The sequence below is a fragment of the Ailuropoda melanoleuca genome, chromosome 3 (assembly GCF_002007445.2).
Source record: "Ailuropoda melanoleuca isolate Jingjing chromosome 3, ASM200744v2, whole genome shotgun sequence".
NCBI lineage: Eukaryota > Metazoa > Chordata > Mammalia > Carnivora > Ursidae > Ailuropoda > Ailuropoda melanoleuca.
The window spans coordinates 84886322-84913617 of NC_048220.1; positions in this window are offsets into that span (position 1 = coordinate 84886322).

A 27296-nucleotide genomic window follows, 5' to 3' on the forward strand; every position below is an offset into this window, starting at 1 on the left:
GCATTTGTTTCTCTTGTCCCGTCCATGATTCTGTACCCTCTCTAAGGGTAGGGGCTCATCTTAGCTGTCTCAACTTAGGGCCTGACGTCCTGTAGGTACTCAGCAGATGTTGACCCAATGAACTTGCTTGTCCTGAAAGCAGAGGACGGTGACCCCATCAGATCTCCGAGTAGCTAGTTCTCTCTGCAGCCCAGGGAGGGTGGGGGTGGGGGAAGGAAGATGGGGTGCTCTGACAACCAGTGTCCTACTGCCCTGGAGTTTATGTCCTGGATGCAGATAAAAAAATATGTGCACCGCACATGGAAAAGTGGCAACGCAGCCACTCATTTTGTTACTTGGTAACATTGGTTACTTGGTAGATAACGGCCCTCCTGAAAAATTCTTCCCAGAGCTCAGGGCCAGAAAAAGCTGATTTCTCTGCTGTACTAGAAGTTTCCTTTTCATTGGCATCCTGCCTCTTTAAGAAGCAGCCCATCGCCACCAGCAGGGCCCGGAGGACAGCCATGCAGAAAAGGGCATTGGCTGGAGTAACCGTCACGCTCACCCTCGCTCCCCTGTCACTGCGGGTGCTACGTGGACCCCAGAGCTGTCCATCCACAAGGGCTCTATTGGGGTCAGGCCCCAGGTGCGGCATCCCGCACGGCCTCTTAAGCTCTCTGCCCAGTGCTTGGTCTGCTGGCTGGTTTACCACTCACTCCACCTCTCTGGAACATGTGTCCTTAGCCTGACCTCTCTCTTTTTGTGATCTTACTCATTTCTCAGCTCTCAATGCCTAAGATCTGCTCCCATGAAAAACCCCATAAAGTGGCAGGCTTGTGTCTTGGTCTCTGTCTCCTCCTCCTCATTACCTCCAAGTGCACAGCTGGACCCTTTCTGCTACTAGATAATGAGAACTATGTAACCCACTGGGTTTCCCTCTTCTCCTTGGCTGCCAGGGAACTCAGAGCTATGCTTTATACTCAATATAAAAGTTAGGTTTTTAGATGCAATCTTTTCACTCCCCTTGTTTCCTTAGCTCTTTTAGCTTTTAACCTAGAATTTTTGTTTTTGTGTATCTGCTTCATTTGTTTGAAGATGGCAGATTAAAAAAAAATCCAGTTTCACTGAGCTGCTTCAAATTCTACTCTTCAGCTATGTAGCTTCTCCAGGAAAAAGGGCAAAGGAAATCCTTAGGCTTACTATTTACAGACACGGCCCCAAACTGCCGCACTGTCCATGCCCCATCCGAGCATTGTTTACTGAACCCCTTTGCAGCCCGGTGGGCCAGTTCCAGCCCTTTCAGCCTCTCAAAGTCCAAGCGCACCCTGACCAGCAGACCCGGTTCCAGACCTTGGTCATCCATCTCTTCTCCCTCGGCTCACTGCCTCCTGTTGACCTCTTGCCTCAGAGACTCCCACCCGAGCGTCACCCTTGGGAACAGCCCTGTCGGCGTGATGCGATCTCACGCGTGAGGCCTTGCTGATAGAAGGGCAGGATCCCTCAGCCCCTGTGGCTCTGTGGCAATTCCTGTGGTTTTCCCGATTTTGGTTAGCTGTATTTTTGCCTAAGTAATAAGAAGGAGAGCTAATATTTGTTGTTCTCCCTGTATTCGCAAGGCGTTACGCTTTGCACTTCTTACGCACTCTCTTTTTAATTCCTCAGTGAGGGAGAAGCCGTCTTATTCTCTGCTTTAAAGATAACAAAACATAAGGTGCACATATTTTTTATCTGCATCCAGGACATAAACTCCAGGGGAGCAGGACACTGGTTGTCTCGTGTGCCCTTCTTAGCATCTGTCACGGCCTGGCACAGAAGTTCAATATGTAATTTCTGATTTATCATTGTATTGATCAACAGAATGAAACACGTATCCCCCAAAGCAATTGTCACACCTCCCTAGGGAAATGAAGTAGGTCATGGAGTTCTGAAATTCAGCTGAACTGGATTCTGCCTAGGGCTACCCCAGCCCGCAGGACGGATGTTCTTATGCGACACTGTCAGAGGACAGAGGTCAGCTGGGGTACAGCCCTGTCCCTGAGCTGGTCTGGGGGCAGAGTCTTGCTGGGGCCCAGCCTGCTTCCAGCTTTCATCTCAGCCCATTCTGCTGTAGCTTTTTTTCTCTCTCCCCATGAGTGCCTTAGTGGACTGTAATAGAGAAGATGTCAATGGAAGGAAGGAAGGAAGGAAGGAAGGAAGGAAGGAAGGAAGGAAGGAAGGAAGGGAGGGAAGGAGGGAAGAGGGGAGGGATGGAGAAGGGGAGGAAGAGAGGAAGAAAGGAAGGAAGGGAGGAAGGGGGGAGGGAGGGAGGAAGGGAGGGGGAGGGAGGACAGGTAGGCAGCTGCATGAGTTATGAGGTAGCTCCAACACTTTGGTTTTCAAGAACAAAATCAGCTCTTGGTGGGAATGAGTGACAAGAGTCCTGGGGGTAAATGAGCAGAAGGAACCTTTCAGGAAAGAGACTTCAGAGAGCTAATGACAAGGTGCACAAAGGCAAGTCTGCAAAGACCAGCCTTTTTCCAGGGACCCTACCATTTCTCTGAGCGACTACCCCCAAAGCCCCAAGTCATCCTCAGCTCTGGAATCCACTCTCTGCTGGAGAGAGATGCTCATTTCTCACATTCCTGCTCTACACTCTTCCTATATTTGAGGCCGATTCACTGCAGCAAAAAGCACTGCCAACAGCTGAAAACTTAAAACAAAGGGTCTGTACAAAAGAATCTTGTTCCTCCTCCTTTTCATTTATTTAAAACAATTTCACCCTCTGTAGTCCCGTAAGGCTCGTGCATAAATTACTCTGCAAGACTGGCCTGCTGTTAGCATGCTTGCCTCACTGCCTTTGCTCCCACTTCAGATCTGCCAGTTAAACTTTAAGCATCTTGAAAACGTATTGTCTGGAATGAAACAACCAATTATGCTTTCAGGTTTTGTGGCATAATATCGCAGAAACCAGCAATTACAGAATCAGAGTGGCATCAAATGGGGGTAGAAGGGAGTTAGCACGGATTATTCTTTAAATAGCAGTTACATGAACTCATAATAAATAGGTATTAAGTGTTAAATGTATGATAAGTAATTCTTGACAATGCAATTATCCAAACAGAAGAGGGAAAAGTGGCAATATGGCATTGTCAAACTCTTTTGTGCACAGCACGCTCAGTTAGACTGAGAGGTGGGGGGGATTTGTCTTTGTTCCAGCCGGCGGGGAAGGCGAAGGGTGCAGATGTGGGTACAGAAGGGAATTTGGTGGGTTCCTGAGAGATGGCGAGGTTTTCAAAAGAGCAAAGCCTTTTCCACCAGGGCAGAATGTGGCTGACCAGAAAATTCCATGACAATAGGCTCAGTGTAATGAATAGCCAGTTAATCAAACACGTATTTAGAGAGTCCCTGCTGGGCAATACCTTGCATGTTAGTGTATAGCCTGGTGCTGAGCAAGAAGCAGACATCCAGGAAGTATTTGTTGAGCTTATCTGGTGCTTAGAGGCAGGATTGCTGTGGAAGGCCATATGGGTTGTGCACTGCACAATTCCAAGGAGCAACATTCCTATAGATTAAGAGGTGAATGGCTTTCCTGGATATTGTGAGATGCTGTGGTCTTGCTGAGAAAGTGCCCTAGAATTTGTATCTGTGAGTTTGGCACTGAAGCTTGACTCTCAAAAGCAGGAAAATCAAATTTCATGTCAGTCAGTGGTTTTCAGCAATATAATTTAATGATTGAAATGAAATACCCTATGGCCAGATGACTTGAAGTCAAATCCAAACTTCCTTTACAAGCTGTGTGTCTTTGGGAAAATTACTTAAACTCTCTGATCCTGTTTTCCTAGTTATAAAATTTGGATAAATAGTAGTATTTACCTCCTGGAGTAGTTACAAAGATTAAATCATGTAATGGATTAATGAGTTTGTGAATAACTGTTCATAAAATTTCTTCCCTTTTCTTCATAGACACTCACTAGACTACACTTCTTAGCCCCTGGCAGGTGAGGCCATGTTACTGAGTTTAGGCTAATAGGATGTGAGTAAAAGTGAAGCATGCTACTTTCCAGCCTGACCCGGAAAAGTCAGCAGAGAATTCCAAAATCCTGGGGCAAGGACAAGCCACGGGCTGGAAGAAGCCTGGGTCCCTGAAACATCACGTGCTGGAGAGTTCCTGCCAATCGGGTTCACTGGGCAAGAAATAAACTACTCTTATATCAACCCACAGAGATTAGGGTTGATTGGAAATAGCCACCACGGTTACCGTAACTAACACATAATTTAGAGGGCAGTGTGTGCGGTGTAACCATATTACCTTGGGTGAGGTAAGGCCAGACACAGATCAAGACAGAGAAACTGGAGTTCATACACAGGTCCATGGGGAAAACACAGTGCCATTCCAAAACCAGTTCAGACCAGTGAAAGGAGTCTGGAGCTACTTAGAGGCAAGCTCTACAGAGGAAAGGTGTTAGAAATTTCTTGGCGATCTGTAGCCCTGTGCCACACCATGTGGCTATGTTGCTAGAGACAGAGGACCAGCTGAGCCCGGACTTACAGTCATTCCTGTCCAGGTGCCAGGTATATCACTCGCCCTGGGAAAGCAGGCCCCCACATTGTGGGTGGCCCATGTGGTGAGGAAATGAATCCTCCTGCCACCTGCCACATGAGGGAGCAGATCCGCCGGCCCCAGTCAAGCCTTCGGAAGATGACAGCTTCCACCAGCAGCTTCACTGCAACCTCATGAGCCGGAACCACCCAGCTAAGCTACTCGTGGATGCTCAACCCTCAATGTCTGTTGTTTAAAAAATAGTGTTGTTCCTGCCTTTGGGCCCTGGGTATCACGTAATCACAAAACTATAAATCTCAGAAGTACCACCTAGGTCAACTCTTTTCTATTTCCCCATTATATAGATGGGAAAACTGAGGCCCAAAGAAGGGAAGTGATTTGCCCAGGTTTTGCTTCATGATGCTCATGTCCCCAGAAACAATCCCTACCCCACAAAACCCTTTGCCTACCTTAATATTACCTGTTCTTCCAGGTCTAAATCAAAGCCTCCTTTCTTGGGGAAACCTCTCATGGTCTCCACTGATCTCCAGCCTATTAAATCCTGCAGTGTGGACAGTGTCTCTGCCTCATGTCTTGGTCCCCTATTGTCTCTTCACACGACTGGCAGAGCTGCCCCATGAAGCAGCTTGGGTCACTCTCCTGCTTCAAGTCCCCTATCGTAGTTTGTTGCAGTGATGGCTTCAAATTTGTTCACATTTCCCTGTATCTGTGTTGTTAGATAGACCCTTCCCTTGGGTAGGGACCTGCCTTTGGTAGATTGACTCCCGGCTTTGCCAGTTCACTAGCTTTGGCCAATGGGACCATACAAGTGCAATGTCAGAGAGACTGGGAAAGAGCTGCGTTTGGGGACTTGGCCTAGCTTGCTCTTCTTAGAAATTTGAGCCTCCATGTGAACAAGCCCAAGAATGCTAGCTGATGAGAGGACATGAGGTCCCGTTGTGCCTGTCGACTCGCCAAGATCCAGCAAAACCCCAGAAGCAAAGCTGCCTTGCAGAGCACAGAAGCATCAACTAGCCCAGGCAGACCAACAGAAGAGGCGAACAGCTAAGCCCAGCCTAAGTCACCGACTCGCAGAAGCCGTTCAATCAATGGTTGTGGGTTTAGTCACTACATTTTGGGCTGACACACACTCTCGTGCCCAGAACAAAATCCAGGGTCTTTGCCACGGCCTGCAAAGCCCTAGCTGATCTCTTGGAGCTAAAACAACCTACACACCCACACGTACTGTCTATGTTAGTATGACTCTATTTGCCACTTCTTCATCAACACGAGTTAACTAGTCCAGAAACTCTTGCCTTGGAAGATAAAAGTTGGCAAGTAACTGTATTGTTCATTCCACAAACTCCCTGAGAGGCCCATCAACTCTCCAATAAAGAGCGTCAAACAATAGTTTACAACTTCAGAGTCTGAATCCCCTGCCTCAAAATCGTTGCATATAGTTGCGGTAGACACCAACATTAAGCTGTTGTGTCATGATCTTCCACTGCTCCTACCCATGATCCCTCCTGGGAAGACTTGCCCTAAACCAGACTTCAAACTTCTCCCATACATCCTAACTTTGTCTTTCCCTGTCTGCGACACTACTAAGACCCTGTTGGAGTGGTCTTTTTCCTTCTTTGGGTAAGAATAAATTTAGCTTTGTTGAATCAACAGGTGGTTTTTGGTGATTGTTTTCCAGAAGCCAGCAGTGATCATTCCCATTTCCTCCACCTGGCCTGCTCCTTGTTCATTATGCTCCAGCCATAGCAGCCTCTTCGGTCTTCTCTGAATCCGGTGGGCATGAATTGTCTCAAAGTTTTTGTGCTTGCGTGCCCACTACCTAGGATTCGCTGCCCTTCATATTTGCCTTGTGCGTCTTTCCCTGCATTCAGATTTGTGTTCCAATGCCACCTCCCCAGAGAGTCCTTCCCTAAGGAGGCTCTCAGATCTAAAGCATCTGTGTCCTTCACTCTCTGACATCTTTACCTTGCTTCATTGTTGTGTTTCTTCATAGCACTTATCTCTGCTGAAAGTAACACACACACACAGGTTTCTTTCACACACACTCAGTGTTTCTTTCTGCCTCGTGTTGTGCATTCTTCTGGCTTCTATGACTCCCAATGCCGATGCCTCCACAGTTGACCTCTCCAAGCTAGCTCTCTCCTGAGTCTACGACAACCTATCTGGATGTCAACAAGTGCATCAACTCACCCTAAACCTACCATTCTCCAGGTACTCTTATGTCACCTGCCCCTAGGTGCTCAAACAGATCACCTGATATTTCCTTGAGTTAGCCCTTCTCCTTCTCCTCCCTTCCATCCTCCTCTCTTCCATCTTCCATTAGTCTAGTCTATCCACTACATATTTTGTAAATTCATCCATTTCTCTCCGACCTAATTGCTCTATTTCACTAACATCCTTTTCATAGATTCCTGTTCCCGCTCCAACTCTTGCTATGGCCCGAGGGATTTTCTAAATTATAAATCTGGCCATGTCAGTCCCCTGAGTATGTCCCTTCCATGGTGCCTTGTTGTTCTTAGGACAAAGTCCAAATCCTAGTGATGGCGCCTGAGGCCTGCATTGTCTGGCCCCAGGGCGCCTTCTCCAGCCTGGCTCCTGTCACTTCAGCTCATGGTCTAGGTTCTGACCATACAGCACTACTTTTAGATCCCCAAACAAGCCTAGAATGTCTTGCCTCTGGGGATCTCCCCTGTGTTATTCCTTTACCTGGAATACTTCTTCAGTATCCTCTATCTTCACTCATTCTTATTTGTTTTTCCTTTTTTTAAATAATAATTTTTTATTATGTTATGTCAGCATACAGTACATCCTTAGTTTTTGATGTAAAGTTCCATGATTCATTACTTGCGTATAACACCCAGTGCTCCATGCAATATGTGCCCTCCTTAATACCCATCACCGGCCTATCCCAATCCCCCATCCCCCTCCCTGCTGAAGCCCTCAGTTTGTTTCCCAGAGCTACCCTATGATCCAGCAATTGCACTACTGGGTATTTACCCCAAAGATACAGACGTAGTGAAGAGAAGGGCCATATGCACCCCAATGTTCATAGCAGCTCTGTCCACAATAGCTAAATTGTGGAAGGAGCCAAGATGCCCTTCAACAGATGACTGGATTAAGAAGCTGTGGTCCATATATACAATGGAATATTACTCAGCCATCAAAAAGAATGATTTCACAACATTTGCTGCAACATGGACGGCACTGGAGGAGATAACGCTAAGTGAAATAAGTCAAGCAGAGAAAGACAATTATCATATGGTTTCTCTCATCTGTGGAACATAAGAACTAGGAAGATCGGTAGGGGAAGGAAGGGGGGAATAAACCTACCTGTCTTTCTGATCCTAGTCCATAGACTCTCTCCTCCAGGAAACACTCCCTGTTCTCCCAGGCTAAATTAAGGGCCCCTTTTCTGTGTTCTCACAGCTCTCTCTACTTACCCTATTCCAGCAATTGGCACAGGGTATTGTAAAAGAGTCTTTATGGGTCAGAATCTTGTATAGGCCATCAGCTTCGTGAGGTATGCCCTCTGACTTCCCACGCCAGCATCCCCAGTACCCAACACAGGCCCTGGGACAGATGGGACTGGGTAAGCACTTAGCATATAAAGTAAGTTGTAAGAGATCCATGGTGATGAAGAGACTGGACATCATCAGTTTTCCACCAGCTCTGCTCACCCCCAAGAGGGCCTGTAAACTACTTTACCCAAACAATCCTTTGGTTTTCACATCACCAAAAGTCTAGGCCAGTTTGACTAATTGTTTTATCAAGTGAACAGAACGTTGGAGTCATTTTAGATACTCCAACTATTTTGTAACATTTAGTGTTATTTTTTTCTTAATTTCAAATACAACACATGCATAAAGTAAAAATTTGCCAAACATTGGGAAATAATAACAAACGAAATCACCCATATGCCACCACACAATGGAGCCTATTGTAAAGTTCTTAACATGTATTCTTCCAGAATGTTTTCTATTCAAGTCTATTAACCTTTGTGCTTTTACGAAAAGTTAACATCTATGGCACATGCTGTAGCTTGCTTTTAAAAATTAGCGCAGTTAAAATGAACATTTTTCAATGTCAGCATATATACTTCTCTTGGTCTATGGACTTAGTGAGCGTCCTGCATTTTATTATATAGATGTACTACCGTTCATGTCACAAAACCCTGAATTGAGGAGGGCCGGACCTTTGGGTTATTTCCATTTTCTGCTGGAGAAATCTTATAATTTATCTTTGTACACATTCATTTTGACTTCCTTAGCATAAAGGATGGACATTATTAAGACTTCTGATACATATTCAAAATTCATACTCAGAAATTATTAATTAATTCACTCTCACAGGTAGGTATGAATGGGTTTGTATCATTAAAAATATGTACATATATAATTGTCTACCTAGCAGACCACTATTATCATGAACATTTGTGTCTGTTGTTACTAGAGATCAGACTTAATAAAACATATTTTGGGAGCACACGCTCATTCTATATTTTTGACTGGTACAATCATTTCAGCTGAGTTTGCACACTTAGAGAAAACCCAGTCACCACCACCCAACCTAACCTCCATCGAAGTCGGACTCACCTGTACAGATTTTATACGCATCTCTTCATACACTATGGAAGTGTCAATGGGATGGCCCATTGGTTCTCTGGGAAGAAATTGATTCAGCACACATTCGTTGAAATCTACCATGTTCCAGTCCCCACCTAAGGCACCAGGACCCCAACAGCAAATAGACAACCAGGACCGTTGTTTATTGGATACTTACATTCCATCGCGGCAGACAGACAATAAAATGTCAGCAAAAAAAAAAATGTAAGATGACTTAGGCAGTGATAAATAGAGTGAAGAAATAAGGAGTGTAATCGTAGAGATAGATAATAGGCGTGCTAATAGAGAATAGTTGTGGGTGGAGGTGGGGCACTCAGCTGGGGCCTTTCTGAGGACATCTGAGCTTTGGTGAGGTGTCTGATGTGGTGGGAGTGCCGGTTGTGTCTGATGAGAGGGGTACGTGTCCCAGACAGAACAGAAATTGCATGAAGTTGACACATTTGAGCATTAGAAAGGAGGTCAGGGTGTCTTAAATGTAGAAAGGGTAGAGGGGAGAAAATGCTAGAAAATAGGTCTGAGAGGTAGGAAGGGGCTGGAAAATGTAGGCGTTTGGGCCGTGGAAAGGAATTTTGAATACCTAATAAATAACCAGGCACTTTCAAGTTTCTGATGTCATGCTCTTTTCACAAAGTCCTAATTATTCAGTATCTGTAGTCTCGCCTTATGCAGTTTCGGGCACAGATCAGGCACTCGGTCCTATTTGGTAGAGAAAGAATGAAGGAAGAAGTGGATGGAAGAGAGAATATACTGAGGCACAGTGCAGAGCCCCCCTCTCACACCCCACTGTTGGCATGGAGGAAGCTGATAAAAACAAGCACCCAGTTACTGGAACCTTCTTCAGGTTCACTGAAATTACAGAAGTTTCTCAATTCCAAATGATATCCTGACAGCAATAATTCTGAGAGAAAAAGAAGTCATCGCAAAACACAGGATTTGAAAGACCTTGAGTTAAATACAGCACAGCAGTCAGAGCGCTCATTCGGTTAATTGTGGGTGGAATTATTTGAACAAAACATTTTGTGCCTACAAGCAACTGCAGGTGCAGGCAGAGAGGCTTGTGAGAATCTTCAGCCAAATTCGGTCCTTAAAGTTCCCCAGAAGTTGGCACTGCTTCCCTTTCCTCCTGGTTCCTTCGGTCCTTGCTTTGATGGGAGAACCTGTGACAGCTGTGAAGTGTTTTTGGCAAGTGTGTCCCCTCCGGCGGATTTCCTGGCTCCTTTCCTCTTCAGCAGATGCCAGAAAACAACAGATTGTATTTCTGAGTTTATTATTTCAGGGACTTCACAGAGACACTCTCTAGTTCATAGACAGAGATCAGAGTTTTATCCACTATACCATTCATTCATTCATTCATTCATGCCCCCCCCCCTTTATCAAGCTCCCAGCACTTGCTGAACAGCAAACATGAGCCTAGCTCTCACCTTCACAGAGCTTATCCCTAATGATTTCATTAAGTTACGATTAGGCTAAAGGCCACAAGTAGGAGGTCCTGAGTGCTGAGAATGGGAGAAGCTAACTTCTGCATGAAGATCAGAGATGTCTTCCCTGGGGAAAAATTTAGAATTTAGAACAATGAGTAGAAAGGAAGTGTACATACCAGGTTAAGAGGGCAGGGGACAGAGAGCATTCCAAACAAAGGGACATCCAAAATCCTAGAGTAGGGAGAGCATAACATGTTGGAGAATTGAAAGACCAGTGTGGCTGGAGCTTAGGAAACTAAGGAGAAGGAAGGAATAAAGCTCAGAAGAGGCATCCACTGGAGGCTTGCTGGTCATGCTGAGCAGTTAGAAGGTTGATCCGAGGAGCAATGGAGTATTAGTCCTAGCTATTGCCTAACAAATCGCCCCACATCTCAGTGGCTTCAAACAGTCAATTATTAGTCACATGGTGACGGGACAGCTGGGAATGACTGATCTGAGTTGCAGTCAGGTGCTCATGGCTGTGCTCATTAATCTTACCTTGGCTGGGTTGGTTCATCTTGGCTGTGCTCTCTCATGTACCCACAGGTCAGTGGGCAGCTCTGCTCTAGGATGAACTTGGCTGGAGCATCTTGGCTGGGGAAGCTCGGATCCATAAATCTCATCACCCTAGGACCAGTATGCTAGTCCAGGCAGGTCCATTTGAGGATGATGGCGCAAGCCTGTAAGCTATCGAGACACTTACCTATTATCCTAAGCTCCCTCTCCACCTCATACTCATAGAATCTTAACTTTCCCATTTCAAAACCAGGCCCTCTCCTCCATCACTACTACCCTTCTCCTGAGTTTCTATGCCTATCGTCTCCTCCTGAACTATCCCATGTGTCCCACCCACCTTCCACGTTGCCCCCAGAGCAGCCTTTAATCATATCTTTTCCACAAGAGAAGGCTTTCCCTCCTTTCCTTGGCATTCAAGGCCATTCTTCAGATGTGCCATATTTCCTCTCCAGGCTTATGTTCCAAGCTTTTTGCCCCAGAAGCACTGTGATCCAAACATAACTGACCCACTATCTTCTCCCAGCTGCCTTTACTTTGGCATCTCTCTGAGCCCTGCACACTTTTCTCTGCTTTCCTGCCTAGAATTTTCCTTCCCCTTATTGTTCACCTGGAAAACTGTTCCCCTTCAAGATCCAACCTGGTCATTACCACCTGTCTGTTATTTCTGCCTGTCTCCCAGGGAAGAACTAGTGGTCCCTCTTCTCTGCTTCTCTATATCGTACCTACCCTAGTGTGTGCTATTATTTGCTTCCAGTCCTGTCTCCTCTTACAGCATTGGGGGTACACATCTCTCTTGGCCATGTTCAAGAAATATTGGGTATAAGAAAACAATAGTAAAATTTTGCTTCTACTTATTTGGACTAGTTTGTGTTACAGTTTTATATTTCTTATACACGTTTTATAATATATTCGTATATAAATACAAGTATATCATTTATAAATAAGAATTAGAAATCATTATTAAAGATACAGGCTTTCAATGTTCTTATAGATTGGTGCGCTCAAGAAAATTGGAGACCGTACTTCTAGACGTTACGCTCTCTAATAGACGGACCTCAATATCAAAACCAGACTTGAACTTCCTTAGGTTTAAATGACAGTCCAAGGTACTAACTCCCCCCAGAATATTTTCATTGCCATGGGGAGCAAAACTGTCAGGTAAAAAGTAGGGGGCCTTCCACCTCCCCTCACCCCCCAACACACACACACAAATAGCCATCGAGGAGGATTTTATGGAATATTTTTTAATTTAAATTTTGTCAGCTAGCATACAGAGCAATGTTGCTTTCGGGAGTAGAATTCAGTGGTTCAGCACTTACATACAACACCTAGAGCTCCTCACAGCAAGTGCCCTCCTTAACGCCCATCACTTCTGGCCCATCCCCACCCGCCCTCCTCCACCAACCCTGTTTGTTCTCTATCGTTAAGAGTCGCTGACATGGAATACTGTAGTTTTCCTGGACTCCTGGAAATAAATCAAAAATTGATTCTGGATACGTAGGAAATATATCTCTGCTAAATGTTGTGGGTGGATCAAAGGTTTGTATTCCTTAGAACCAATCCTAGGGAAAGACTGAAGTGGGTTTTCTTTATGATTTATTCTAGCATGTTTGTTTATGTAGGGAAAGCCCACAGTCTTTATCTTTTTGGTATAAACCCAACATGGTTGAGGGGAAGAGCCTGGATTTAGGCTGTTGGCTCTGCAAATAATCTTCATTCAAAAGACTCTCTTCGCTTCTGGGCCAGTAGATTGACCCTTCCGTGGTTGCCAGAAATGGAAGTGTTACTTAAAAATCCTTGTCACTGGAACCAGATGCCTGTTACTACATTTGATAGCAAGAGCTAAGTCCCCCAGAAACAAGAACGATAATGGCTAGCTTTTCCAAATACACCCTGTGTCCTGGGCACTCTGCTTCATGCTTAATCCTCACAATAACCTTGACATAAGTGTTTTCAGTATCCCTATTTAATAAATCAGAAAACTCAGAGCTGGAATGGTTTGTCCAAAGCCTCACAGTTAGTGAGTGGTGGAGTGAAGATTGGCGCCCAGGTCTGTCTGAATCTACAGAGATTGCTTTTAACTATTATGCTAACCTAGGTCTAAAAATAAATCAATTAATCCAAATGAAGAGGCTGGAGAACATTAAGAATTTTTCCCAGTTCTAAAATTCTAAAATTACCTGAAAAAATATTCTGAAATATTACATAATGTATTCTGAAGTCAAAGAACAATGTCTTTGTTTAGCAGCTACTGTTCTGGAAGCTCCATGCCTCAGTACCCCATCCAGTCAGCCACATACCTGAGGTTACCCAGACAGATCACATGCCATTAAGAGAAAAACAAAACTCCCAAATCTATGGTTACAACAGAAGACAGCAGTGTCCCCACCATCAAGGCACATGCGATTTCCTGCTGTTTTCTCCTTGCCAGATGTGGAAACGAATGTCTTAATCTGGGGAAATTTTTATAATTGCCAAAGATGACTATTATACTTTTTTCAGAAACATGGGTTCATTTTTAGAAAAGAAAAAATAAAAAAAGATGCATAATGGTTAAGTGGAAATTCACAAGCAGGCGGGCAGGCAGCACCCATGTCGGATGCTCATTTCTGCTACAGAAAAGAGGGATGGATTCCAGCTCAAATATTAGTTTGATTATGCTTCCAGGTGGGAGATCATTTTTACAGAGTTTAATCTAATTTTTAAAACAAACTGCATATCAAATAAATATTTCCAGAGATGTCGCCATGAAAAAGAACACAGCTAAAAAGCTGAACCAAAGCTAAACAACGTTGGCAGAATATCTAACTTAAAAGGAATAAGGTGAGCCATGATTATTCAGCTGGAAGAGGGAAATGGAAAAACTAAGAACTGGTGACGATCTTGAGCACCTGGGTATTTCTCCTTCATTTGCAGCTTCTGCCCCCAATCTGGGCCATCCTCTCCTCTCTGACCAGTAGGTTCTTGGCTGGCTCCTCCCCCTGCTCCTCTCCCCTCCCCTGCCTGCCCCACCAAGCTGACTTCCTGATGTCCCTTCTTGACTGGGCTCTCTTTCCTCCACCCCTTCTCCTTTGCAGGGGCCCTTATCACTGCCCTTGGCCCAATTTTCATTCCCACGTATATGAATTATGATGAGGAGGTCAGGGAGCAAGATTAAGAATTCAGGTTTGAGATCCTTGCAGGAAATGCAGGAGGGAGAGAGACTTCCCCTGAAGGAGCAAGCATCTTGAGGGCAAAGACAGAGTCTCCGTTTGGATTGTCCCCACCCCAATGCAGGCCCCGGGGTAAGGATTTGGGTGCAAGTTAGTTTGGGAGGTGAAGGGAAATGCAGTCAGGGAGTGAGGAAGTGAGACGAGAATAAGAAGACAGCCAATTAAGGAGCGCGTTCCTGAGCCCACCAGCACAGCAGGTTACCCATGCTCTATGGAGTCAGAGAGACTCCGGGACACCAGACACACCCAACTCAGAACCATCCCGCCGCAGGCTGGGCCAGCCGAGGCCCTGTGCAGCTCCCATCGGGCTTGGGCTGAGGGCTAATGCTAGAAGCCCGGGTTTGCTGAGCTGTGTCAGGAAGAGCAAACCTCAGACAGGTGGAAGACGCACGCCGAAAGGCTAGGGGGACACGGGTTTTGCAGCTACAGTGGAATAGACATGACACTGAAGGTGACCGTGACAAACAAAGCCAAATCCAATGTCCTGTGTGAGTTAGTAACAGAGCTCAGCTCATATGGACTATATTGAGGTCATTTCCTTAGCCTCAGTGCCCCTAGTGTGACTCGGTTCAGCAAATACAGAAACGGACACTTGTTGGATAAATGTACAAAGTGCTACAGGAGATACAGAGAAGAGAGTGACTGTTTCCCACAACACTTTTGCCGCAGAAACTGGTTCATGTTTGGCCGTCTCCTTTCCTTCCCAAGCAGATTGCATCCCAGCCTCCTTTGCAAGTAGGTGAGGCCATGGGACTGGGTTGCGGCCAGTGGGTTGCTCAGAGGGGGGTCACGATCTCCAGGCCTGAGCCACTCCAGCCCCCACGCGCAGTCCTCCAGGCCTTCTTACCTGTGCCTGGACGGAGAGAGCCCCAGGGACCTGGAGGCAGGCTCAGCCGAAAGATGGGAGAATCCTGGGTCGCTGAGTTTGCTATTTGGAGAACAACCAGGAACACTCATGTTGGACGTTTGTTGATAAAGAAATAGACTTTCACTGGGCTAGGCGGCTGAGCTTTTGGAACTGTTCATTACAGCCGCTAGCCCGCCCTCATATGTGGGCGCTCAGTGAATATTCGTGCACAAACAGCTGAGTGGCTGTTAATTGGAAGAGACGGTCCATTTCACTCTGCTCCAATGCTGGTGGGGAAGCCTAGAAACAGTGCATCCCTGGTGACAGAAGACAGGAGAGGTCAGATGACAGAAGAAACAATTTCATGCCATTCCCTGGGGCACGGGAGGCCAGCCCTGCTATCAGCTCTATGTGCAGGACCTGTATTATTTATATTTCTCTTGCGGAAGTACGAGCCCATTTCTCTTTATCCTATTCCCAATAAAATGGAAAAGGTTTGGCCTCCTGCCTGCATAAAATTACCTTCCATACACTTGATGGTTATTATTAAGTCACCTCCTTCACCTCTCCTAAGTTCTCAATCCATTTTATAAATCAATATGGAAAATAGCTTTGCAATTTCATCTCTTCGGAAAATGAAACAGCTTTGCGAGAGAATCAGCGTTGCGGGAGAACTGGTCGCTGGGGCCGACACTACATGGAGTGAGCAGTTTCTTCCAGAGCTGGCCAGCTGATACTTCTCCTCTTCTTCGCCTCCTCCTTGAAGAAGGGAGGCTGAGGCTGCGACAGCCCAGAGATTTCCAAGAGGAAGAATAGGGAAGAAAACATGAGACTCTGCCTCTGGACCAGATACCATATGCTCTCCGTCTTACTTGAGTCTGGCAACAATCCTGTGAATACGTATCATTATTTCTGCGTAACAGATGGAGAAACTGAGGCAGAAATAGATTAGATGAAGTCATATGCAAGAGATCAAATTGGTGATACACTGTGGGAGCCACAGTTTGAAGCCAACCCTCTTCATTTCCACTGTGACCTAGCGTCCTGGGGCCTGGAGCTGGTTACTTACTATCACGTGTTGAATTGTGCCGCCGAGAAAGATGTTACAGTCTTAACCTCCAGGATCCCCGAATGTGAGCGTATTTGAAAATCAGGTCTTTGCAGATGGTCAAGTTTAGATCAAGTTTTAGGACGGGCCCTATTTCAATATGACTGGCCAAAAAAGGGGGTAGTTGGACATAGACATTCAGAGAGGGAGGACTGTATGAAGACAGGGGGTGACGCGGTCTGGGCTACCAGAGGCTGGGAAGGAGGAACGCACCAGATTCCCTCTCACAGCCCTCCGAAGGCAGCAGCCCTGTCAACAGCCCATTTCCGACTTTCAGACCGCAGAGCCACGAGACAGTGCGTCTCTGCTCTTGAAGCCCGTGGACACTTCCCACCTCAGAGCCTCCGGTTTCTCAGCTGTCAGGAGGGAGAATGAGCAGGATCTCCCTGGGAAAGTTTCAGGGCCAGTTGGACAAGATAATGCACTTACCACGCCCAGCAGCCCCAGTGAATAGCCCAGTTATTCTTAACATTATTCTGCAGGAAAAGCTACCAATGGTTTTGGCTTGCCCCCCCCCCCTCCTCAGGGAGAACCCTTTCTAACGCTTGGATGCTGCCTCATTCTCTAGGGAGTCTCTTCAATAAGGCTGTATTAATTAACCCCCAAAATGAGTAGAAGGTAATTTGTCTGCTAGGGTTGCGTGAGGGATAAAGGAAGGCTCTTAGCAGGTGTCAGGTTCTGTTCGGCTGTGAAGGGATGTGATCCTTTGCCCACGCAAGCCTACTCCTTGCTGAGGGAACGTTAGTGAAGCTGTGACCCAAGTGTCCTGTCTCCGAACGGGTTGTCAGTCCAGCGGGCATCATCTAGCGACGAAAATGATTGTCGGTATAACCCAGGTCCTTCCTTGGCATTTGTCTGGTGTAGTGGCGTCTTCCAAAGTCTCTGCTCTCATGTTCCATGGCCTGCTCCCCAGCTTCCAGCTCCTGGCATCTCCAAAAGCACCTCCTTCTGCCCCTTTCCATGCTTTGTCTCTCTTGCCCCCTCTCCTCCCCATCCACGTTCTGTTTTCTTTGCCCTGCCCTGGTTGCGTAGGATAGAAGTTAAACCATGAGGCAAAGCTGGAAGAGGGGAGGGAGCCACTGCGCTCTTTAGCGGCAGGGGAAGATGAAACTCTGAGAGCATGCGTGTGTTAATCCTTTTTGTCCCACTCCTGTGGGGCAGGGCTGATTCCATGAAAGGACAATGTCCAAAGCACCGTCAATATGATCGGAATTTAAATCCCCAATCTGGCAAATGCTAGCTGGGCATGGTACTTAACTTCTCGGACCCTCTGAACGAGGATCCAAATGTGCATTTCACAGGCTACCTCGAGGATTAAATGAGATCATAAATGCAAATCACTTGCGATGTCTCACCATAGTAGACACATGGTCACTATTACTAAGCGCCACCGATTTGCTAAACAAGCTTGATTCGGAGGAAACCAGCAGGATGCACAGTGAGTTTTATTGGTGCTGTCCCTTTACATTGATCCTTTAAGGCAACTTCTTTCCCTGGCCCTGGAGGAAATTTAGCACAGGCTCCAAGACTCAGTCTGGTCATTCTTAGATCATAAAATTCCTTAAATCCATCCGCTTGCCCAAACAATCTCAGTCCAATAATTAAAATGCCTGGTCTGCTGTGGTCATGGTAATTTCTCCCTCTGCTGCGGCCGGCTGGTCATCTGCAGTGGGAGTAAAAGGACAGGTTTCTTTCACCTTGTCTGCTGGACGCTTCTGTCCCTTCCCAGTCTTGCCAATCTAGGCCTCGTGCCTCTAGGTTGGGACCTAGTAGAGGAGGAAAGAGCAAGGGAGGTATTGCTTGACTAGAAAAGTCATGTGTTGGCTGCTGTTTCACACTGACTCGTTATCTCCTGTGGTAATTCTTCAGCAGTTCCCCCACCCCTGCGGCTGGGAATTGGTCTTTCCCCAAGGTCCAAAAGACCCTTCAGGACCTTCCTAAGGGATAAAGCCCGGAAGCCAGAGCCTGGCCTTCAAGAACCCAGCAGGTGGCTTCAGTCTGGCCTGGTCCCAGCTGCTGTCACGTGCTCCCTCCACTGACACCCCACAGAAGTTCAGCTCTTCCCAGAACACGTGGGGCTCTTTTCACTTTGGAAGTTGCACGTTTGCAAATGCAGATCCCTCCACCTAGGACCCACTTTCCTCTCTTCTGTACCTGGGGAGGGGCAGCCTTTCCGTGAAAAGAGGTAAAATAAAACACCATGGGACTAAGTAGCCATTTCACTAGGGTGAAATTCTTCAATAAATAGTGTTAAGGCAGCTGGCTAGCCATTTGAGGACAAAAAATGTTGATGTAAAGTTTCTACCTCAGACCTCAATGGGTGTGAAATGGCATCTAATTGTGGACAATTTTGGTTTTCTTTATTACGATGTTTTCGCTACTGTGAAGAATGCTGCAATGAACGTGGGGGTGCAAATATCTCTTCGAGACCCTGGTTTCATTTCCTTTGGATATATACCCAAAGTGGATTTGCTGGATCTATTTTCAATTTTTCAAGGATCCTCCATACTGTTTTCCACCGTGACTGCACCATAATTACTTGCTCGTGATTCTTTAAGTCAGCAGAGCTGGAGGCTGGGGTATGCAAGGCCCTGCCAAGAAAATAATCCTCACCAGACACACAGACCCCAGCATGTTAATAACAGAAGACCCCAGTGGCAGACACAGAAAAGCAGAACAACTAATGGGATCGGGGTGGCCTCCTTAATCCTGATCAGGTGGGAATTTGCAGAATATGAATTTACCTTCCCTCTTCTGTCATCCCTGTCCCCATCCCAGTCCCAGAAAGGTTAGAGCCAGAGACCGAGGTGTCCCAGAGGCAGACCGCCTGCCCATTCCTTGCCTCCACACAGAGAGAGGGGACAAGTCAAAGAACAGACTCTGTGCCCATCCTCATCTGAAGCTTCTTACATCACAGATCTGGCGTGAGTAGGGGTGGGAGGTAATCTTGAATTGGCCATTATACTGGAGTTTTAAAATGGCCTGGACTGTCTTTTATTTATTTATTTTTTAAAGATTTTATTTATTTATTTGAGAGAGAGAGACAGCCAGCGAGAGAGAGAACACAAGCGGGGGGAGTGGGAGAGGAAGAAGCAGGCTCCCAGGGAGGAGCCCGATGCGGGGCTCGATCCCAGAACGCTGGGATCACGCCCTGAGCCGAAGGCAGACGCTTAAGGACTGAGCCACCCAGGCACCCTATGGACTGTCTTTTAATACGGGCAGGTTACAGAGAAATTATGTCATCTGCCCAATCCCCTTGCAAAGGTACCCCGCAAGAAGGGAGGCTTAGAGCATCTTTGAAAAATGACTCCGTTTTATTTGTGTCCTTCCATTAATTGATATTCTTTTGAAAAGAGAGCGGGAATACAGTGCAATATAGCTAGTGTTCCGGATTTCACACGCACACTCCAAACTGTCCACAAAAGAAGAGGGACTTTTTCTTTTCCCCAGTTATTAAACAAAAATACCAGGCTTCACTCTGATTGGACCAACTAGGATCACTTGCCCAGCCTGAAATGGCCACTGTTGGGGGTGGGGAGGTTTGCCTTGATTGACTTGAGCTGGTTCTTGCTGTCTCTGAGCCAATCCCTGTGATGAGGAAGATTGCCTCAGCCCAACAAGGGTCCAGGCTTGGAGAAGGGACCAGCTAATGGGGGAAAAGGAGGGGCAATAAATAGAACTGTCCCCTAACTTTCCCTCTGGTCAATAAGGTGTCTCAGTCCTGCCTATTTCATTTGCATTAAGAGTGAGGCTTGGAGCACATTGTAATTCTAATTGAAACGCTGTTTAGAAGTTGTTTATATAATCAGTGGGGAAGTCAGCTATTTATGAGCTAACAACCCAGGAAAACAGCTTCTTTCCCATCCAGATCCAATAAGCCTGCCAAAGGAAGCTTCTCTGGGTCCTCAGGCCTTTCTCCCCAGCCCGACCCTGCTCTGCTCTCTGTAGGCAGTAAAGTCTCCTTCTAAGTGATAATAGTAGCAACTCAACATTTGTAAACTGCTTTGCAATTTCCAAAGTACTTTCCCAAGCATTATGCCATTTAATCCACAAGGCATGCTGGGGGAGGATGCTGGTTTGGGTGTTGCTATATGGCTTTCATAACCACTCTGTACTAAGGATGGAGAGAAAGGAAAGGATTGTGAGCGAGAGACTCTGTGAGGCCAGGGCAGTTTTCCCATGCCCTACGGCTGGGAAAAAACCCCTCAAAGGGAACAGCAAAACAAATGGCCCCATCCCATCTCATCTCTCACTGGAGAGGTGTCAGCAGCCCCAGCTCCAAGAGGTAAGGCCCATTTCCGGTGACCTTGACGAGGGTGGGGTGGGGGGAGCAGAAACTAAAACAGCACAGCTAACGCTAGGTGGCCCTGATCCCTCCACCGGCCAAGGGTAGCCCTAGGAGAGATCTTGGTCTCTGAGCAGTCAAACTGGCCACTTTTCCTTCCTTGGAAGAGCTGGTGTAAGAAGAGAAAGGTAAGGAGCGGCATACAGGGACCCCGGCTTTGTGAAATCTCTGGCTTTTAGGAAAGAACTACATTAGTACCTGTTTTCACTAGAAAAGAAATCCAAAGAGGATTTTGCTTCTATCAGAAAAGGGAGAAAGCAAAAAAAGGATTCTAGCGCTCAGCATGAGTTTTGCATTGAGCCTTTACCGAGGCAGCGAGAGCAGCCCCTCCAGGCTCCTTCCTTGGGGGCCACACTCCGCATCCCAGCACCGGGCCGCCACAGCTCCGATCTGTGTCTGTGCATGTCCGCACTTTATCTCAATTTACTTTGTGCTTCTGTTAGCAAGATGTGTCCTAAGGTACCAGAAAAGCCCACAAGAGGTTTTTCTTTGTGGGGGGAGGGTCTGGGAATGCTCAAATTTTTTCCATATCAATTAAGTGTTTTGCGCCATCCTGACTTAGGAAAGGTTTCCTAGGAACCCTGGACTTTCAGAGAGCAGAGGACAGGTGCGTCCAGAGAAGTGGAACTCTCCCCCAAACTTGCCGCATCTCATCTGATAACGAAGCTGATCTCTTACAATAGCACCATTCTTTACAGTTTACAAAACACTTTCCCTTTAACCTGCAAGTTGTCTATTGATTTTTGCTTAAAAGAAAGTGGCCCCTGAAGTGGCACATTTCCCATCAAGCACTCCAAAATGTTTGCCTTATGGAATTCGCACCCTATTACCCTGACATCTCTCTAAATGTCTTTCTTCTTCAAAAATTGTAATTGCATATCATTGCAAGCCAGAATTATTTGGACAGCAATTTGCACATTAATATCCACTCAATTATCATTTCCTGTAGCTATAATCCTAACCCAAAACAAAGCTCAGAAAGATGGGTTTTTCTCTCTTTAAAATTGGTGTTTTTTTGGGTGGTTCTCTTTCTTTTATCTTTCACCCATTTTTACTCCAAGTGGATCCTTTTGAGCTCCAAGAGAGGGGAGTGGGCAAGACCTGCACTTGTCTGCATAGAACAGAGGTTCATTTCCTTCCTTCTGAGCAAAGTGAAGGCCACTACATATGCTAAAGACACATGCGCAGTGGAGGCTGGGTGAGAATTCATGAAAGGGAAGGAGGAGAGCTCACCTTCCACTGGGACCCGAACTTTCCTTCTGATCTTCCTCTTCATGGTGTCAGGGAAACACCATTGATGTCAATCAACCATGGAGGCTGGGGAGTTCGCAAAGCACAGAAGGTACCAGAGAACTCGGTCTTCTTGTCATTAGGAAGGAGCGGCTTGGCCAGGGGACGCTGTGAGGCAAAGTGGGGGAGGCGGCGTGGCCTACGTGGCCAGTTCCCTCCTCCCACCACCATCCACCACTGGCTAACCGGGACCCTTCTCCAACTCTTGCAGCGGAATGATGCTTATAATTTCGTTGCCTTCAAGGAGTATTTGGTTTGGGGAAGATGGATGAGAAATACTTGGAACCAATAGGACACCATCTTTTTCTGCGTGCGTGTAAGCAACATGCCCTACGGCTGGGAAAGTGGGGATCTGTCCTGGGACCTCATGCAAGAGTTTCTCTAAGACCGTAGTCATTAGGCACAGGTGGCTCTCGTGCCCTTGAAACGTGGCTGGTCCACAATGACATGTGCTGGGAGCATAGGAGATGCACACCCCATCTTGAAGATTTGGTTCAAAGAAAAGAATGTAAAATATCTCATTAGTAAATTTTGTTGGCATTACACGTGGAAATGACAATGTGTTGGATATACTCGGTTCAATATTGTTAAAAATGAATTTCACCAGTTTCTCTCTACTTTTAAAGATTGCTCCTGGAAAATACTCCGTTTCAGATAGGGCTCACATGTGTGGCTTGCTTTAGATTTCTATCTGGACAGTGTTTCTCCAGGGTATATGCCAAGAAGTGGAAATCCTAGGTCAGAGGCAAGTTTAGTCAGGGTTGTCATGGGAGGTAGATGACATACTCAAAGTCGGGGTGGGGGGCGTTGAGGAGGGTTAGTGAGGATATATTCACCACTTGGGGGGCAGAGGTGAGAGAACCAATCCAGGATGACGAAGAGGGTGAATTGTAGCAGGGAGTTGCCGGCCCCTGCAGACCTGAAGGAAACAGGGAAGAAAAAGAAGACTGGGAGTGAGAACTGGGAAGAGGCCTTCCGGGGAGAAGTGGGGTCTTTCATAAAAGAATGCAGCTTTTTCCAGACCATGTCCAGCACAGGGAAGATGGCAGAGCGGGGAAGTCAGTGTCCTGCCTGCCTTCTCATTCCACCCTGAGATCACTGCTGGAGGCTGCGATCATTGTGCGATTGTTCAAACTCAGGTGGCACCAGGAAGGCAGCCCGTGGTGCACTCCACATGGGTCAGGCACAGAGCAGCGCGGTGGGGCGCAGAGATGAGTCTGGAAAGGCAAGTGGAACCCATCCAGCACAGAAGGGGCGGGCCTTGTCAGCTTTCCTCCTCGCGTCAAAATGTTTGCCAAAGTGGTCGGACCAGTTCTGCTCTCATGAGCGTGTGGAAAGGGCACCTGCGCCTACAGCTTGTGACCTGCACTTGGTATCGCAGACTTGAGCCAAGATTTTTTCAATCCGATATCGGGGAATAGCAAGTCGTGATATCTGGATTTGCATTTCTCTGAATACTAATGAACCTGAGTGCCTTTTTAAATGCCTCCTGGCCATTTGATCTTCCTTTTTAATGACATAATCTGTTCATGTCTCTTGCTTATTTTTCAGTTGGATGTTTTGTCCTTTCATTACTGATTTGTGAACATTCTTTGTATTTTCTGAGTGTCAACCTTTGTTATTTATGGGTTTATCCCTACTTGTGGCTTCCATTTTCACTTTATTGAAGTTTTTGAACAACAGATCTCAGTTTCAATACTAAGGAGTTGATCAATCTTTTCCTTCACAGGCTGTGTTTCTAGTGTGTTATTAAATAATGCCATACCAATTCCAAGGTCACAATGTGTGTGCGTGTGTTGATAACTAATATGTCTTATTGTAAAAAGTATGAAAACATAAAGATAAGCAAAAGATAAAAAGGAAAAATTATCCATAATCCCATTAACAGAAATCACCACCACCATTTTTTTTAACCTAAATTCAAGTTCGTTAACATATCATGTAGTATTGGTTTCAGGACCACTGGCATTAATTTTTCAAGTCCTAAGCTCACATAGAAAATTAAGGTGGTGCCCAAATAAGCCTCATGGAAAAAAAATCCACCATCAGCATTATATTCTTTCTAATAATCTCCTGCCAAAATTTCTAACCCTACAGCAGAAACATTCCATATTGACTAATTCTTATTTCTTTCCTCAAATTATTGGTTTTTCTTTTGCTCTAACCTAGCCTTGAATCACAAGCACTCTCATGCTTTAGGCAGGAAGAAGAAATGTTTGGGTCAAAGGTGAACCAGATAAAGAAGGTCAAATGTTGAGGTATGGCCTCAAGGCATCACATAACAGCGAAGTCGCCTGGAATGTACCATATGGAAACACAGGCCAGGCCTTCTGCCCAACTCCCACACAATTCACCAAAACTAAACCCGACATCATCTTGTTTACAGCAAGAGGAAATATTTCTCTTTGCCGTTGAATAAAATCTGTAACTCTTCTGGCTACCCTGATTTGATTCTGTGAATGTCACTTTCTTAACTAGTGAAAAAAAGCAATCTTCTAGGCAAAGCCTTATCTTATAAAGCAGGTGTCCCACACATCTATTGCTATGTAACAAAGCAGCCCAGAGTTTAGTGACTTAAACTAATGACAATTATATTATCTGGCCCAGTTTCTGTGGGTCAAGAATTCAGTAAGGGGCTTAGATGAACAGTTCTGGCTCAGAAGCTCCCACATGGTTGCAATAGATCCATAAGCTGGACGTGTGGTGGCCTAAGGCAGCTAAAAGCTGACCAGAGATCTCTCTCTCTCTCTCTCCATGTATTTCCAGAACCTCCCCAATCTCCCCCCTGTGGTCCTGCTCTCTGGTGGTCTCTCTGTGTGGGCTAGTTTGGGCTTTCTACTAGCATGTTGGCCTCAGGGCAGTTGGGCTGCTTTTCAAAGAGTGAGTGTCCCAGCACCTAAGGTGGGAAGTCGCATAGCCATTCATCACCCAGGCTCAGAAGTCACATAGTGTTATTTCCACCATTAAACAGTTGCAGAAGCCCCCAGTTTCAAGGAGAAAGGCCATAGACTTGCCCTCGCAACGGGAAGAGTAGAAAATAATTTAAAGATATGTTTTTAAGCCACCACAGCCTGCCCTTTAAGCACAAATTATTTACATACCTCCTACATGCAGAATGCATTCACCTCCTCCCAAGGCCCCCTGCCCGCCCCCGGAAGTTTGACCACATTTCAGTATCAGTCTCAGGCTCAAGGGCCGGGATCTCATCAACTATATCAGGCTCTGGTGTCAGTGAGCATCACCATGCGTGGTTCTTCTCAATCTAAAGATCTGTGATCTACAGAGACGAAGTATCTGGCTGCCAGGTGGCCACACACGGTGGTGGGACCGGCACAGGATAACCACAGCAAATACTGAACCACAAGAGACTACGGACTCTGGGAAACAAACTGAGGGCTTCAGAGGGGAAGAGGGTGGGGGAATGGGATAGGCTGGTGATGGGTAGTAAGGAGGGCACGTATTGCATGGTGCGCTGGGTGTTATACACAAATAACGAATCATGGAACATTGCATCAAAAACTGGGCATGTACTGTATGGTGACTAACATAATATAATAAAAAATTTAAAAAAATAATAAAACTGCACTTGGTTCCACAGGGTGGGGAAAAAAACTTCCATTCAAAAATGGGGGAACAGGAAGCATAATTCGTAGCACTTCTAAACTCTAGCCAGACACGTGCTGCCAGCTTATTGGTTAAGCCTTGGTGCAACGCCCTGGGAGATGTCCTTCATGAGTCTTGGCTTTGACTGCTGGGTTCTTGGTTCTGCTGACTTACCCTCTTTCCCTTTCCACAAGATAAGGCTCATGTTTGCAGCCTGCTTCTTACTCAGAAAAGATTGGGGAACCAAAGATCTCCTTTTGTCTTGGGCATTCTCTCTGTTCCTTTCATTTCAAGATGATGCAATTCCTTTAAAAACTTGGTGGGTTTCCTGTGTACCAACTTGCAATCCACTCTCCATTAGATAGAAGACACACCCACAGATGTCTTCTAGAGAAGGCTTTTCTCCTATTTTGGACTTCCTGTGAGACTAACTATGGGATGATTTCCTTAAAATTCTTATAAATTCTATTGTTCTATGATTTAACAAAGAGGGCTTGCAAGGCATGTCCGTAAGATCCTTAGGAGGGTGTGTTTCTGCTCATGAAGGTCTGTAAGGCACCCCCTCAGATCCTGGGGGGGATCCTAACAGAGGGTTTTACCATCATACCCTTAGCTTCTTCTTTGCCTCGAGACCACATTTTCCTGAGAGCACCCTGGATTTTATCTTTTCCCTGAAGTCTTTCATTTCTTTAAGAATTCTTTTCTGGCTGAAAAGACTGTCCTGGTCTCTATATATTTGTGTATTTTCTCCAAAAATACACTCAAAAATTGAGTATCCTGTTCCTCGATTCATCTCCCACCTCTCACATTTCCCTACGGGCAGCTAGAGGAAGGCAGGCAGCCCCTTTGACACACTACTCAGAGGCTTCCCCAGCTAGATCATCGAGTTCATTAGGCACATTTTCTGTTTTCCACATTGTGGCAGGTGACAGCAAGAGTGTTGTGAAACTTTCCACGTACAGATCAAAGTTCAGGGGTGGAGACATGAAGCAACTTCGTGTGGTCTTTTCACCCCGCTGAATGATGGTGACATTCACTAAGACACAGGAGAAATTGACATGCTCTCCGTTCAGGAGGGGTTGACATTTTCAGATGCTGCTAAGACATCTGGAGGTGGAGGACCCAGGGGTCCCCTAAAATATGACCTGATGATGGGCTCCTTCTTTATCCTACTCTTAATGGGGTCTTATGTGCTCCTGCAGGAGACTCCATGGCTCCACGTGGTGGCCTTCCTTCTACCTGGGCTGCCTACTCCCAATCGCTCCAACAGATACAGGTCAGGACATGAATGAACACTCTAGAGCATGACATTAGTCATGACCAACAAGCTCACCTGAGACAACTACCCAACCTGAGGAACACAGGTCCTATCCTGGAGTGGCTGTAAATATGTCTCCTAGGTAAACAGTTATTCCCACCTATCCACTTGGGCACCAAATTCCCTGCCTTGGGGTGCCGTGGCCTCTGTATGTCTGGAGAGAGAGGTACCTTTAAGAGCAACTCCCCCAGAGCTTCAAACTGGTAGCATGCAGGCTGAAACCGGCTGGCAGACTTTATTTAAAAGTGGAATTAATTGACAACATTAACAAATAGGGAGATTTTAAAGTGTTTGAATTTCAACTTCTTTTTGAAAAATCAGAAGTTTTTTTGTTTTTTTTTGTTTTGGGTTTTTTTTTTTTTTTTTTTTGCCACCAGGCATCAATTCCCACATGGCAACAGTCCCTGGAGCCAAGCTGGGGCTGTGCCTCCAATTTGTCAAGGACTGGGAAGAATG